General features: G+C 35.5%; 1 long non-coding RNA gene across 2 annotated transcripts in view; it reads right to left on the bottom strand.

Annotated features, from left to right (window-relative positions):
• Positions 1–547: 547 nt before the first annotated feature.
• The window catches only part of LOC105705768 (uncharacterized), a 55,362-nt gene continuing 39,676 nt past the window's right edge, over positions 548–16,233 (bottom strand). The window contains exons 4-6 of one of the 2 annotated variants that reach the window (XR_010343010.1): positions 11,540–11,666; positions 8,938–9,040; positions 548–668 (exon numbers count right to left, since the gene is read on the bottom strand). This is a non-coding gene — a long non-coding RNA (uncharacterized LOC105705768). Of the gene's footprint in view, positions 669–8,937; positions 9,041–10,916; positions 11,667–16,233 lie in introns of those variants that run through there. The other variant, XR_001104743.3, reaches the window with a different exon arrangement.

The raw sequence follows: 16,233 nt of genomic DNA, 5'->3' as shown, positions 1-16,233 counted from the left end.
AACCAAGAGAGCAGGAATGGCTATACTAATGAGAAAAAATAGACTGTTAATTTTTTTAAAAAGATTTAAAAATATGAAAGACATTTTTTATTACTAAAAGGTTTAATATAGCAAGATTAACAATTATAAATTGTTACACACCTAATAGAAGATCATCAATATATATGAAACAAAAACTTGGGATAAAATTGAATGGAGAAATAGACTATTCTACAATAATAGTTGGAGACCTCAATACCCCACTCTTGATAATGGTTAGAATGATCAGACAGAGGATATAGAAGGAAACAGGGAACTTAAACAATGTAATAAATCAACTACATCTAACACATATACAGAATACTCTAATAACAATATACATAATCTTTTTTTTATTTTACTTTAGGTTCTGGGGTACATGTACAGGTCATGCAGGGTTGTTGCATAGGTGCATACTATATCTCACATTTCTCCCCATGTTATCCCTCCACACCTTCTCCACCCTTCCCACCCTCCACTGTCCCTCCCCTACCTCCTCCCAAACTGCCCCCAGTGTGTGATGCTCCTCTCCCTGAGTCCACATGTGCTCATTGTTCAACACCCACCTATGAGTGAGAACATGCGGTGTTTGGTTTTCTGTTCTTGTGTCAGTTTGCTGAGAATGATGGTTTCCAGATTCATCCAAGTCCCTATAAAGAACACGAACTCATTGTTTTTTATGGCTGCATAGTATTTTATGGTGTATATGTGCCACATTTTCTTTGTCCAGTCTATCACTGATGGGCAGTTTGGTTGGTTCCAGGTCTTTGCTATTGTAAACAGGGCTGCAATGAACATATGTGTGCATGTGTCTTTATAGTAGAATGATTTATAGTTCTTTGGGTATATACCAGGTAATGGGATTGCTGGGTCAAATGGAATTTCTATTTCTAGATTCTTGAGAAATCGCCACACTGTCTTTCACAATGGTTGAACTAATTTACACTCCCACCAACTATGTAAGAGTGTTCCTATTTCTCCACATCCTCTCCAGCATCTGTTGTCTCCAGATTTTTTAACGATTGCCATTCTAACTGGCATGAGGTGGTATCTCATATATGTCTTCTTTTGAAAAGTGTCTGTTCATATCCTTCTCCCACTTTTGAATATGGTTGTTTGTTTGTTTTTCTTGTATATCTGTTTTAGTTCTTTGTAGATTCTGGATATTAGCCATTTGTCAGATGGGTAGACTGCAAAATTTTTTCCCATTCTGTTGATTGCTGGTTCGCTCTAATGATGGTTTCTTTTGCTTTACAGAAGCTCTGAATTTTAATTAGATCCTATTTGTCTATCTTGGCTTTTGTTGCCATTTCTTTTAGTGTTTTAGTCATGAAGTCATTGCCTATGCCTATGTCCTGGATAGTTTTGCCTACATTTTCTTCTAGTGAACAACATACATATTCTTCTTAAGTGCACATGAGACATATTCCAGGACAGAACATATGTTATACCACAAATTAAGTCTCAGCAGATTTAAATGATTGACATCATACAAAGTATCTTCTCCAATGACAACAAGATGAAGTCAAAATCAGTAACAGAGGAAAGGTTGGAAAATTTATAAATTTGTAGAAATTAAGCAACATACTCGTAAACAACAAATAGATCAATTAAATGGTTTAACAACAATTAGAAAATACTTAGAGAAAAATGAAAACAAAAACACAATATGTAAAAATGTATGAAGTGCTGTGAAAGCAATGATAAGGGGAAAATTTATAGCTGTAAAATTTTATATTTAAAAACATTTTAAACTAACAATCTAACTTTACAACTTAAAAAACAAGAAAAAGAAAAAAAACTAAACCCATAGCTAGATGAAAAAAAATAAAAATTAGACCAACAATACATAAAGTGAGAAGAAATCAATTAAACCAAAAGTTGATTCTTTGAGAATATCAACAAAAATGATAATGCTTTATCCAGATGGACATGGAAAAACAGAGAGCAGACTTAGATTGCTAAAATCAGAAATGAAGGTGAAGACATTAGTATTAATACTAATTCTACAGAAATAAAAAAGATTATAAGAAAGTACCATGAACAGTTGCACAGTAACAAATTGGATATTCTAGATGAAATGAACAAATTTCTAGACAAACAAAACTTATCAAGAGCAACTTATGAGGAAATAGAAAATGTGAATTGATCTATAACTAGTAAGACAAATAAATCAGTAATCAAAAATCTTTAAGCGAAGAAAAGCCTTGGACGTGATGGACTGACTGGTGAATTTTACCAAACATTTAAAAAACTAACATTACTACTTCCAAAACTTTTCCAAAAAATTGAGAGAAAACATGTTCTAACTCATTCTATGCTACCAAAGCCAGACAAAAACACTACAAGCAAAGAAAACTAAAGACCAATGACCTTTATGAACATTAAGTCAAAAATCCTTAACAAAATACTAGCAAACAAAATTTATCAGCATTTAATATTAAAATGATTATAAACCATAACTAAGTGGGATTTATTCTGGGAATGCAAAGATAGTTCAACATAGGGAAACTGATCTCACACACACACACACACACACACACACACACACACACACCCCACATTAACAGAATAAAGGAAAAAAACACATGGACATCTTAACTGATGCAGAATAAAATATTTGACAAAATTCAGCACACTTTCATGATAAAGATATTCAACACCCTAGAGAAAATGGAAACTACTTCAACATAATAAAAGCCATATATGAAAAGCCCCTAGCAATCATCATACTCAATAATGAAAGACTGAATTTTTTTTCTCTAAGATCAGGAAAATGGCAAGGATGCCTGCTTTTGCTACATTTATTAAACATAGTGGAAAGTTTTAACAAGAGCAATGCAACAAGAAAAAGAAATAAAGAGCATCCAAGTCAGAAAGTAAGAAGTGAAATTATCTGTTCATAGATGATATTATTTTTTATGTTGAAAACCCTAAGAATTCTGGATGCAAAAATCTTCAACAAAATACTTGCAAACTGAATCCAACAGCACATCAAAAAGTGTATCCACCACAATCAAGTTGGTTTCATCCATGGGTGGCAAGGCTGGTTCAACATATGCAAATCAACAAAGGTGATTCATCATATAAACAGAACTAAAGACAAAAACCACATGATTATCTCAATGGATGCAGAAAAGGCCATTGATAAGACTCAACGTCTCTTCTTGTTAATATCTCAATAAACTAGATGTTGAAGGAACGTACCTCAAAATAATAAGAGCCATCTATGACAAACATAGAGCTGATATCATACTGAATGGGAAGAATCTGGAAGCTTTCTCCTTGAAAGCCAGCACAAGATAAGGATGCCTTCTCTCACCAATCCTATTGAACATAGTATTAGAAGTTCTGGCCAGGGAAATCAAGCAAGAAAAATAAATAAAGGATATTCAAATAGGTAGAGAGGAAGTCAAATAATTTTTGCTTGCAGATGACATGGTTCTTTATCTAGAAAATTCCATTATCTCAGCCCCAAAACTTATTAAACTGATAAGCAACTTCAGCAAAGGGTCAGGATACAAAATCAATGTGCAAAAATCACTAGCATTCCTATACATCGACAAGCAAGCAAGCTGAAAGTCAAATCACAAATGAACTGCCATTCACAATTGCCACATAAACAATAAAATACCTAAGAATATAGCTAACAAGGGAAGTGAAGGACCTTTCCAAGGAGAACTACAAACCACTACTCAAAGAAATCAGAGAGGACACCAACACATGGAAAGTCATTCCATGCTCATAGATAGAAAGCATCAATATTGTCAATATGGCCATACTTCCCAAAGCAATTTATAGATTCAATGTTATTCACATTAAACTACCATTGACATTCTTTACAAAATTAGAAAAAAATATTGTAAAATTTATATGAAACCAAAAGAAGCCCAAATAGCCAAGGAAATCCTAAGCAAAAAAGAACATAGCTAGAGGCATCAAATTTCCCAACTTCAAACTATACTACAAAGCTACAATAACCAAAACAGAATAATACTGGTACAAAAATAGACACATAGAACCATAGAACAAAATAGAGAACCTATAAATAAGACTGTACATCTAAACCCATCTGATCTTTGATAAACCTGACAAAAACAAGCAATGGGGAAAGACTTCCCTATTTAATAAATGATGCTGGGAGAACTGGCTAGCCATATGCATAAAACAAACTGGATCTTTCCTTATACGTTATACAAAAATTAACTGAAGATGGAATAAATATTTAAATGTAAAACCCAAAACTATGAAAATCCTCAAAGAAAACCTGGGAAATACCATTCAAGACATAGGCACAGGGAATAATTTCACAACAAAGATGTCAAAAGCAATTGCAACATAAGCAAAAATTGAGAAATGGGATCTAACTAAACTAAAGAGCTTCTGCACAGCAAAAGAAACTATCAATAGAGTAAACAGACAACCTGTTTATATACACTAAAATTGACTCCAGATGGGTTAAAGACTTAAACATAAGACCTAACACCATAAAAACCCTAGAAGAAAACCTAGGCAAAACCATTCAGGACATAGGCATAGGAAAGGACTTCATGATTAAAACACAAAAATCATTGACAACAAAAGCCAAAATAGACAACTGGGACCTAATTAAACTCCAGAGCTTCTGTACAGCAAAAGGAACAATCATTAGAGTGAACCAGCAGCCAACAGAATGGTTTCTTCATCCAAAGAATCCAGAAAATATAGTAGTTTAGAAGGGATCAAATTCTGGAACTAAAGCCACCCTTGAGAATGGCAATAAGTCCAGAACAAAATAGAGCCAAACAGGAGTGCTATTTTAATACCCAGTACAATAATTACAGATAATAAAATAGATATTATTACCACAGACTCAATCCAACAGAATGCCCTGACTAATGGTTAGAACACAGAAGACAAAGACCAAGTGATTTGAGAGATTTAATCAGTCAGCCAGTGCATGTAGGTAGGTGGCTTCAATAAATTCTGTTCAGATTCTAGCTAAACTAGAGTTAAAGAGAAGTTCATCTCAAACCTATGAGTGTTAAAGACTAATTACTAAGGTAGAAATTGTAAAAATAAATAAATAAATAATAAATAAATAAATCCATATTTGTATGGTGCTAGAAAGCTTACTTTTTAAAGTTTTTTTAAACTTATTTTTAACTTGGAATAATTTGGAGAAATATTTCTGAAGCAAGCACATTGGCCAATAAAACCATACTTTGATACAGAGAACATTATTTTAAGAAAAGATGTTTTATTACTGAGGATTTATTAAAGGAACATTGCAGTAGCCCTAGGATGGTATAATCATTGCTGGTATGAGGAGGATGATGTCTCCATAGTACACAGAGCTCTATTTAGGTTTCTAATATCATGTCTCTTTCAGGCCTTCACTAGCAGGCAACGTGGGACCATAGATTAAATGGGCACCTTTCCTAATGGACACTGTAGCCTTTGGGCCATATTTGTGTAAGTTTATGGAAGTTGTGTCCTATCTTCAAAGAGCTTAAGATGCTTTATTCTTCAAAGATTTCCATGCCTTTTCATAATACAATTGGTAGAACAATGGACAAGGGAAAGATGGTAAAAGCTTGAAAATCAAACATAGATTGCCGTGGTGGAGAGTAATAATCATAGCTAACTATACCACTAATATTGATAATAGTAAAAGATCCTGGGAAATGGTTACCCTACTTTGTGAGATATAGAGGGGAATAGAGGTATGGAGAACACCATGTCTTATCCTCAACTATTGATACCAAACTGGCAATTTTTAAGTTATTTGCTCGCATTTTATTCTCCATCGTTACCAAGACATAACTTATAAGCTAGAAAAAGTAAAACTTAAGAAAGCAAAGAGGTTAGGTAAGACCTTGACATGAGGTCTTTATAATTCTATGAAGAACATTCACATTACGTAAGTCACTTCATTTTTCTGAGACTTAGTTTCTCTTCAGTAAGTTAATGGTATTGGACTGAGGTTTCTCCAAGCTCATTATAAAGTTCTATGAATCCATGAATGTTCTTCAACTAGGAAATTAAAAATGTGTATTTTAACCACATGATATAGTTTGATCCTGTGTCCCCACCCAAATCTCATCTTCAATTGTAATCCCCATGTCTCAAGGGAGGAGCCACGTGGAGGTGACTGGATCATAGGAGTGGTTTTCCTCATGCTGTTCTCCTAAAAATGGAGAGTTTTCATGAGATCTGAAGGTATCAAAGTGTGGCACTTCCTTATTCTCGAACTCACACACTCCTGCAACGTTGTGAAGAAGGTGCCTGCTTCTCCTTCACCTTCTGCCATGAGTTTAAGTTTCCTGAGGCCTTCCCAGCCATGTGAAATTATGAGTCAATTAAACCCCTTTCCTTTATAAATTACCCAGGCTCAGGTATTTCTTTATAACAGGACAAGAATGGACTAATATACTACGTTAGAAAAGAATTCATTGCAGTTAAAAGCAGAACCTCTGTGGAATAAAAACTCAAAAAACGTTCAATTACCTGAAAAAGGCTCTAAAAGCCCTGTACACTTTGAAAGCAAGATTACAATGTACTTTATACTGATTTACTTCATAATATTGTTATAAATTACAAAACAAAATTTTATAATGGCTAAAATTATAAAATATATTATTTGTAAGATTAATTTTCTGCTTGAAGATTTATCCTTTCGTCTTTGTAAATGTTTGATAATAACTGAAGATTAATGTTTTATGTTTGAATAGGCAAGTAATTTAAGTGAAGCATAAAAGAAGTATATTTGATATTCAGAAAAGACATTATCAATAATTTTATTAAAAAACATCTAACACCTTATTCTGCTTAAGACCATAACACTGAAAATGGTCAAACAAAATGGCTAATGATTGCTATGGTCTGAGTGTTTGTGTACTCCCAAATTCATATATTGTAATCTAATCTCCTACTTGATTAATACAATCAAGTATTAATGAGGCCTTCAGAAAGTGATTAATGAGGGTGGGTCCTCATGGAGGGAATTACTCACTCCTTGTCCTGTCCATGATATTTGGACACAGTGAATAGAGACTATCAATGAACTAGGAAATGGGCCCTTCCCAGACACCAATCTGCCAGCAGTTTGGTCTTCGATGTTCTGGCCTCCAGAAGCGTGATAAATAAGTTTCTGTATATTTATAAACTATCCAGCACTTTGTGATAGCAGCGCAAATGGACTAAAAAAAGGGCCAGTCCAGACATTGCAATCAGTCACACCTCTGTTCACAGTAGATCTGCTATTGCCTAGCAACATGACTATTCTTTCTAAAATCACTTTTGCCATTTGTAAGTCATAGATGATAAGGTTGATTGCACAGGGATTTTTTTGGAAGAAAAATTAGGGCAGTTCTCAAACCTTGTTCTCAGGAGTGCTTCAGACTCTTAACAAGTATTGAGGTCCCCAGAGGTTTATTGTTTAAGTGAATTGTAGACATTGATGTTGACTGTACTAATACTAAGAAATATTTAATAAACAGAAATATATAAGCACAAATATTACAAGCCATCTATAATGACATTGTGTAACCTTAGTTGATATCACTATATTCTGAGAGAATGAAATTAAAAGGTAAGTAATGTCTTAATATTACCATAAAAATAGAGTAAAATTTGTGGACCCCTTGATAAAGTCTCAGGAACCCCTGGAAATTATAAGGAGACATTCTGAGACCTTTGCAGTAATTCATACATCAAAAACTTATCCCGGTGACTAGGGTTTCATGAATGTTGAATACATTGAATTTTTTGCTCTCATTAAATTATGAGTTCCATGACAGACTTTGTGTATCCTACAAATATTCACTTTCTTTAAGAGGGACTCAAGAAAATTTTATTAAATGAAACAAATTTCAGACAAGTCTTGCTGTCATCTTCTGAATTGGTAGTACAGTTACTATACTTGTTTTCAGGAAACCAGCTTTAGGCTAAAGCCTGCCCCAACATCCAGGAAGCCTTTGGAACTAATGGTTGATGTAGGATCAGTCCAGAGTTATTGTGTGCCTTTAAGCAATTTATACTTTATCTGGGACAAATATAATAAAGGAAGGGATTTATAGTCTCTAAAGTCTTCTTACCTCTAAAATTCAGTGTTCTAAGTACACTGTGTTTTGATTTACTAGAGAAGCTGATAGGTTATAGAAAATTGCAACAATAGTTCAGGATTAGGAGCATGCAGGGAATTAATTCAAGATTAGCTTGCCAAGCCCCCAAGAATAGGATGACAGTCAATAAAAACATTAGGATGGAAAATGAAAAATTTCTTGAAACAAATGATAATGAAGAAACAGATACAGAAACTTTGATATACATAAACAATGGAATACTATTCAGCCACTAAATAAGATGAAATCATGTCATTTACCTGGAGATGAGCCCTTTGCTTAGATGAGCCTGGAAGGCATAGTTAAGTGAAAGAAGCCAGGTACAGAAACACAAATACTACATAATGTTACTCATATGTGAAATCTAAAAAACACTCAGAAGTTGAGAGTAAAATAGTGTGCTGGGAACAGGCTCTATGCCTGGCATAAACTGGCCTTAAAGAAACTGGTCATAAACAAAATATCTATAGAACTGTGACATACTGGTGATGGCAATGACACACATTGCTGGAGGTTGGTGGTTTCCTGGAGCGAGGGAAAGAAATATCTGGCCTGCCCTATGGTGGAAGACCACTTAAGTTGCTTCTGAACCACAGACAATAGCACGAGTGACCTGTGCCTTAAAGACATGTTCCAGCTGCAATAGATAAATGCGCCAGAGCCTATTTCTTGCCACTAGAAAGAATGCTTTGTTCCCTGTGAAGAATGCTTTTAGTTAAATGATGATTATCACTTGTTTGCTGTCAATAAATGTGTGGGTCAAACTCTGTTTGAGGTGCTCAGCTGGGAATGCTGTGGCCCCCTGTTGTCTCACCTTTTTTGCACTCTATCCTGTGTCTGTTTCTTAATTTCTTCAGCACTGCCTTGGTTGGGGTCTCCACGATCAAGCTGGTCTTGGCAATAGTGGTTACTAAAGACTGGGAAAAACAGCAGGAGTGAGAGATGGGGACAGGCTGGTCAACCAATCCAGTGTTACAGTTAGATAGAAGGAATAAGTTCTTGTACTATTGCACATTACAGTAACTATAGCTAACAATAATGCATTGTATATTTAAAAAAAGCTAGAAGAGAGGAGTTTGAATATTCTCACAATAATGACGTGATAAATGTCTAAAATGATGTTGATATGGTTTGGCTGTGTCCTCATCCAAAATCTCATCTGGAATTGTAATCCCAATAATCCTCATGTGTCAAGGGTGAGACCAATTGGAGGTAATTGGACCATGGGGGTGGTTTTCCTCTTGCTGTATTTGTGATAGTGAGTCTCACAAGATCCGATGGTTTTATAAGATCTAGCATTTCACTTACTTGCACTCATTCTACCCTGCTATTCCTGTGAAAAAGGTGTCTGCCTCTTCTTTGCTTTCCACTATAAGTTTCCTGATCACCCCAGCAATGCAGAACTGTGAGTCAATTAAACTTCTTTCCTTAATGTATTACCCAGTCTTGGGTGATTCTTTATAGCAGTGTGATAATGGACTAATACAGATTGATATGCTAATTACTAGGATTTATCATTACACAATGTATACATATATTAAAGCATCACATTGAACACCATAAATGTGTAGAATTATGACATATACGTAAATATGTATATTTATGTATCATCCCATCATATTTGTTATATGACATCCTTAACATAGCATGAGAATGATTTTCCTCAAATTTCTGCTTGTGCGATTAATAAATCTTTTCTCAGGTCTGCAGCCTGAGGACAGGTTAACATAAATATAACTACCAGGCCAATTACCAGATTTTATGTTGTGTGACTTTGCTACACACTGGAGTAATTTCTCCTATCCAGTGGCTTTCTGTCTATTGAGGAATCCTAGGATCATATGTGGAATTTTTTAAAGATGTCCAAGTTGGATTACAAATGTTTTGTTTCAGAATTTCTGGATGAGGTCTATGATTATATTTCTTTTCAAAATATTTTTATAGTTGATTCTGGTGCAAAAAAAAACCAATGGAGAATAAAATATTGCAAGCTCCAGCATTCATTATAGTAGAGTTGCTGCTAGTAGAAAATGCAATACTTAATTATTTTTTCTCATTCTATTTATTGTCCTGCTTGTAGAGATGTGGAACATATCCTTTTGTGGACCCTAAACAAACAAAAACCATGCAATAGAGTGACAGCTGATATATTATCTGGCACAAATTTCATTTCTCCCAGGAAACAGACAGATGGCATTAAGACACATCTTTTGAATGGGTTTTGTTCAATTTCCAGGGGTCTAACAGAAACTTGGTGGCTCACATCTGTAATCTCAGCACTTTGAGAGGCCAAGGAAGGCAGATCATGAGGTCAGTAGTTTGAGACCAGCCTGGCCAGCATGGTGAAACCCCATCTCTACTGAAAATACAAAAATTAGCTGGGTGTGGTGGTGCGTGCCTGTAGTCCCAGCTACTTGGGAGGCTGAGGCAGAAGAATCACTTGAACCTCAGAGGTGGAGGTTGCAGTGAGCCAAGATCACACCACTGCACTCCAGCCTGGGTGACAGAGTGAGACTCCATCTCAAAAAAAAAAAAAAATACCATAACATGTCTGAAAATCATAGGTTGCAAATATTTGAATATCTATATTTCTTCAGCAGTATTTAATATATTTTAAATTTACTTAACCTTAATATAATTTCAATTTATAAATTAATAAAGCCTGTGAAATCATTGATTAACATGAATATATATAATTGTAGTACATATGTTTGTATACTATATGTACAGTAATATAGTAGAAAGGATGGAGAATGTAAACAGAAAGGTAAAAAATTATACAAACAAAAGAGACATGCTGAATATCAATACACTGTAACATGAATAAAGAATGCCTTTGATGGGCACATATTTACATACTATAATTATAGTATACATCAAGGCTAGATTTCAGACCTAAGTAACATGGTCCAAACTAGTTTTTAAAAAAAGACATTAGACTTTTCTCCTTATTTAGCCTATTAATCTATCTCCTCCTTTTGTACTTTAATTCATATTCTAGTTACTGGTTTTATTAAGAGTTACAATTACCTGAACAAATACTTTTTATTCTATTACATAATAACTATGCCTCTCACTTTAAAGTTGTATGAATCATATATTTTAATCTTAACAACAAATGCAGAGCTATACACTAACAATGAGGTACTTCTGTGTTCGCATTGATTGTTTGTTTTATTATAAATTCAAAGGCTGATTTATTGGTCCATCATAAGTAAAGAATGAGAAAGAATTGTCAGTAAAAGGACCAGGAACCGCTCAAAACTAACATCTTATTACTGAATCAACACAATGCTGGTTGGAAACAACAGCAGAAATGGTTTTTTTCTCCACTTAATTACATATTTCACTGCTTCAGCTGAAAGGACAAAATGTGCATTGTTATTCATGAATTAGAGGTTTGCTTCATGTATTACTTTTCTTCCATTTTCAGAAAAGCTGGTCTCTTTTTCTTGATATTTTTTCTTTATGGCGTAAATTAATATAATCTGTAGGACAAGTACTGGGAATATTAAGCCTGCAGTCAAACCATAGTAGAACCATCTGTGAAAAGAGAAAAAAAAGATTATAATTTTAAATTGTGTAGAATCACCTATAATGTTTATCTCCATTATGCTGAACTTAAAGGAGAAAAACTTGAAATTATACATACAAATTTTAAGATGCCAATTCTAGTGATTATTCTCCATGTGCATAAGTTTTTAATTACTTAAAAATATTATTATGCCATAGAAACTAAACTCCAGCTGTGTCTACTCTTCCAAGTGGAAGGAGAAAAATAAGCAATTCCAGTCCCATCAAGTCATCCCGTCCCTCCAAATGGGGAGAGTGGGAGTGACAGTGAGAAACATTTAAAGTTCACAGTCCAGTGGTACAATCTAACTAAAACACTCAGACCTGATCATATAGAACAATGTCTCTTCTTCCCCATTCTACACAACATTAATAATGGGTTATTTTTAGCCATTCCTTTTACCAAATACATTATGCCTAGCTGTCAAGAAAACGTTACAAGTCATACTAAAAGGTGAAAGAAATACAGTTTGAGTAGGATGAGCATTCCTTACAAAGAGACCGAGATGTATCAGGGATGATGGAATTCTTAAAACAGGAATTTAAAACGACTATGATTAATATGTTAAGGGCTATAATGGATAAATAGAAGTATGCAAGAAAGGATGATCAAGGTAAACAGAAAGGTAAAAAAATTATATGAACCAAAGACACATGCTAAGTATCAATACCCTATAACATGAATAAAAAATGCCTTTAATTGGCATCTTAGTACATAGAACACAAGAAAAGAAAGAATCTCAAAGTTTGAGGATATCTCAATAGAAACCTCCCAAATTGAAAAGCAGAGAAATAAGACTAAAAAAACCCCAAACAAACCAGAATATCCAAGAACTTTGGAATAACTACATAAACGTGTAATGAAAAGACTAGAAGAGGAAGAGAGAATAGAAAAGAAATATTTGAAACAAAAATTACTGAGATTTAAAAAAAAATTAGTATCTGACACTAAACCACAGATCTAGGTGCTCAGTAAACACCAAAAATAATATATTCTAGAAGAATTATGTATAGGTATATTATTTTCAAACAACAGAAAATAAAAGAAAAGAAAACCAGAAAGAAGAACAAATCTTACTCATAGAAGAGCAAAGAGTTACACCAGACTGATCTTTAGAAACCATGTGATATGGTTTGGATGCTTGTTCCTTCCAAATCTCATGTTTAAATGTGATTCCCTTCTTCAAGCTCAAGTAAATTCCCTAGCTGCATTTATCCTTCAAAACTGTAGTGGTCTTGATTTACTGGCTGCTGAAAAAGGAGGTCTTTGCCTATTCCTAAATGAGGATTGTTGTTTTTATGTAAACCAGTCTGGCCTTGTATATGATGTCATCAATAAATTAAAAGATCAAGCCGAAAGCTCACTAATCAGGCAAATGGTTATTCTGGACCTGGCTGGACTGGCTGGACACTCTCTGAGTGTCATGGCTTCTTCCAGTCCTTAGTCCTCTGATACCTATCTTTCTCCTTCTCTTATTTGGACCCTGTGTTTTCTGATTAATCTCTCAATTCCTACAAAATCATATATGACCAATAACCAATCAGTTGATACAACAAATCCTCCTTCTAACAATCCCACAATATCATCCCTTGCCCCAAGATCTCCTGGTAGTCTAAATTCTTTTCCATTTTAGGTTTCCACTCTGCCTCCTATCCCACTCAAAGAAGCCCTGAGAAACATTGCCCCATCACCCCTCTGTGCCGGCCTTCCTAATATTCCACTGCCCTTCACTCTTTATTTCTTTTTTCTTTATATTACCAATATAAAAAGACAGGAATGTAAGGTCTTTTAGGCTGACAGATGGTGCCATGGACACCATGGCAACACCCATGACCCGCACGTATACCTCTGGATGGCTTCTTGGAATTAGAAATCTGAAGTACCTGGAAGACCATGAAAAGAGGAAGAATGATCAACCCCTGAGGTGCCCAATTAACTTGAGACTCTTCTTTTGTTTCTTGTTCCCGCCTCAATTAATAAGGCAATTCGACCTTGTAACCAACCTTGGTCAACCTTGTGACTCCAGACCCTATGAACCCCTCCCACCTTGCAAAGACTGACCTAAACTGTAAATTCTGTAACTTTTCACTGCTTAAGAGCTTTAATTAATTGGTTTAAAATAATAAGAGCTTACATGAAATATTTTGTCAGAAAAGGAAAAAGTGTAATGCCTAAACCTAAAAAAACAACTCCTATTCCTCCGCCCTTTGCTGACTCTCTTTTTGGACTCAGCCCACCCGCAGCCAAGTGAATATACAGCCATGTTGCTCAAATGAAGCCTGTTTGGGGGTCTCTTCATAATATTCTTTGTGGAATAATCTGCCTTTCACTCTTTGATGATGGCTGCGGGTGACAGGGTTAGGCATGTGCAGGATTGTAGGACATAGGGAGCTTTTTCCTCCCTAAAAGGGGAAACTTGAGAGCTGTTAAGACTGCTAGAAAAAGTCCCTTCCCAACAGCAGCTGCCTGAACTTTTCAGTATCACTGCAATGAGTGGGTCTTTTTCTGGTAGGGTGGGGAGTGACTCACCTTCCCCACCCTACCACAGGCAATGCTTTCCTTTTGCTCCTTTGCCTTTCTTATCTTGCCCATTACTCAGGATGAACATCTTGCCCAGAGACCACACATCGAAACTCCTGGTCAGAGGTTGGATTAATAATAACGTGGCCCAACTAGGGGCAAGTTTTAGCCTTACTGGATTTAATATTGGGTACTAAGCAGAGTGGCTAATGTCTGTTTTGTCACACGTATTTTGCTCTGACCAGATAAGAAAAAGATAGTTTTCCTTTGTGATGTGGCTTGGCCCCCAGGGCTGTGGTGCAGCCAGCTGGGTCACTAGGGCTGCTAAGGGAAAGGGAAACCAGAAGCCTGGCATGCTGGCAAAAATGTAAGAACTTTTTACCTGTCAGACTTCTGACCATTCCTTTTCTCTCTTTCTCTCAATTTATCTTTCTCTCTGTGCAAACCAGTTGAATCAATGGTAAAAAAAATCACTGTTTATCTCCTGTAAAGTTTTAATTAATGGGAAAAAGGATTTATGAGGCTAATCTTGAGCTCTACAGAATTTGGTATGCTTTGTGTTTATTTCTATATTGTTCTATCATAACAAGGGGTACCTTATGATAGAACATGGGCTTAGGACACCTGTAAGCCTGTTTTTCAAGACAGGCCATCAAACTGATCAGTCATGTCCTTGGGAGCTTGACCGTGTAACAACATTGCAGTACTTTCTCTTGGTCTCTGCTATCATAATGGTGGCCTGGGTTCAGAGTTCAATTCCAGGCTTAGGGGATAATCTTTTACCTCTGTCAAGGTATTTATATGTATTATGTGTGTGTAATGTAAAAGAGCTTTAATTAATTGGTTTAAAATAATAAGAGCTTACATGAAATATTTTGTCAGAAAAGGAAAAAGTGTAATGCCTTTTAGTTTATGTAATTTAATCTTTGGGAAATAAAAACAGTTTTAAAGATTATTGGTAAAATAAAGACATTTGGTCTAAATTATGAAGGTCAGATATTAAGTTTGCTAAATTCTTTAAGGTCAAAAACTGCTTCTTTGACTTTTGAAAATTGTTCAATTTACCTACCTTGGAGACATTAGATTCTAGATAAGGCCTGGGGACATGTGGAGTTAGCCACGTGCCCGAGCTATGCTGGAGAGTCAACCCTTATTTGCACTTCTGCCTGGTGTGTCCTAGGCTAGGCTCCATACCTAGTCCATAATTAAAATCCAGAATTTACCAAGGTTTTAACCAAAAATAAAAGTTACTAAGAGTTAACATTATAACATGTAATTGAGACTATTGAATAAACAGTTTAATACACAAGGTGAAATGTTTTTGGTAACAAAAATTATAAGAAGTCATGGGAATGTGAATTTTTTCTTGTCTAGATTAAAAGGTTAAAGGATTGTTTTAAATTAGATAGGAAAAATCTAAGGGTTGGAACAAGTTGTGGAAGGTTGAAACAATTGTAAGAGACTCTGTATATGGATATTGGCTAAAGTTAATGGGGTGTTATTCAGTTTCTCTGTAAATCAAACATTGGAATAAAAGCAAAACAGGTTTTTTCTTAGAGCAAATACATGCTTCTGATCTACTCTTTAGCAAAATTTGTAAAGGGTTATAAAAGGTTTGTAACAATCTTGCCTATGGTCAAACTGATTAAGATTGGATACATTTGGGAGATCCAAGATGGCCGATTAGGAGGAACTCGCGAATGCAGCTCCGAGAGAAAGCGCAGAGGGTGAGTGGACGCCGCATTTCCAGACGGATATTTACTGCCCACAGACCAGGAGATTCACAGGGGGAAGAGCACCACAGGTCGCCAGCGCTGCTGGCTTCCTGAGGCAGGGAGCAGCGGCTCCTTCTGCAGAGTGAGTGCGACTGAGTCCTCTGTAAGCCAGCAAGGGGAGCTGAAACAGGGAGTCAAGCCAGGAAATTCCCCGGGCAAAAACGCGCCACGAATCTCAGAGCCGCCGCTTCAGCAACGGCTCACTGGGCAGCGGATTTTTACTGCCCACAGACCAGGAGAT

The sequence above is a fragment of the Aotus nancymaae genome, unplaced genomic scaffold (genome assembly GCF_030222135.1).
Source record: "Aotus nancymaae isolate 86718 unplaced genomic scaffold, 86718_ANA_hifiasm-v0.15.2.pri h1tg000016l, whole genome shotgun sequence".
In the NCBI taxonomy this organism is placed as follows: Eukaryota; Metazoa; Chordata; class Mammalia; order Primates; family Aotidae; genus Aotus; species Aotus nancymaae.
The sequence above is the reverse complement of the archived record's forward strand: the minus strand, read 5'-3'. Positions and strand labels throughout refer to the sequence as shown.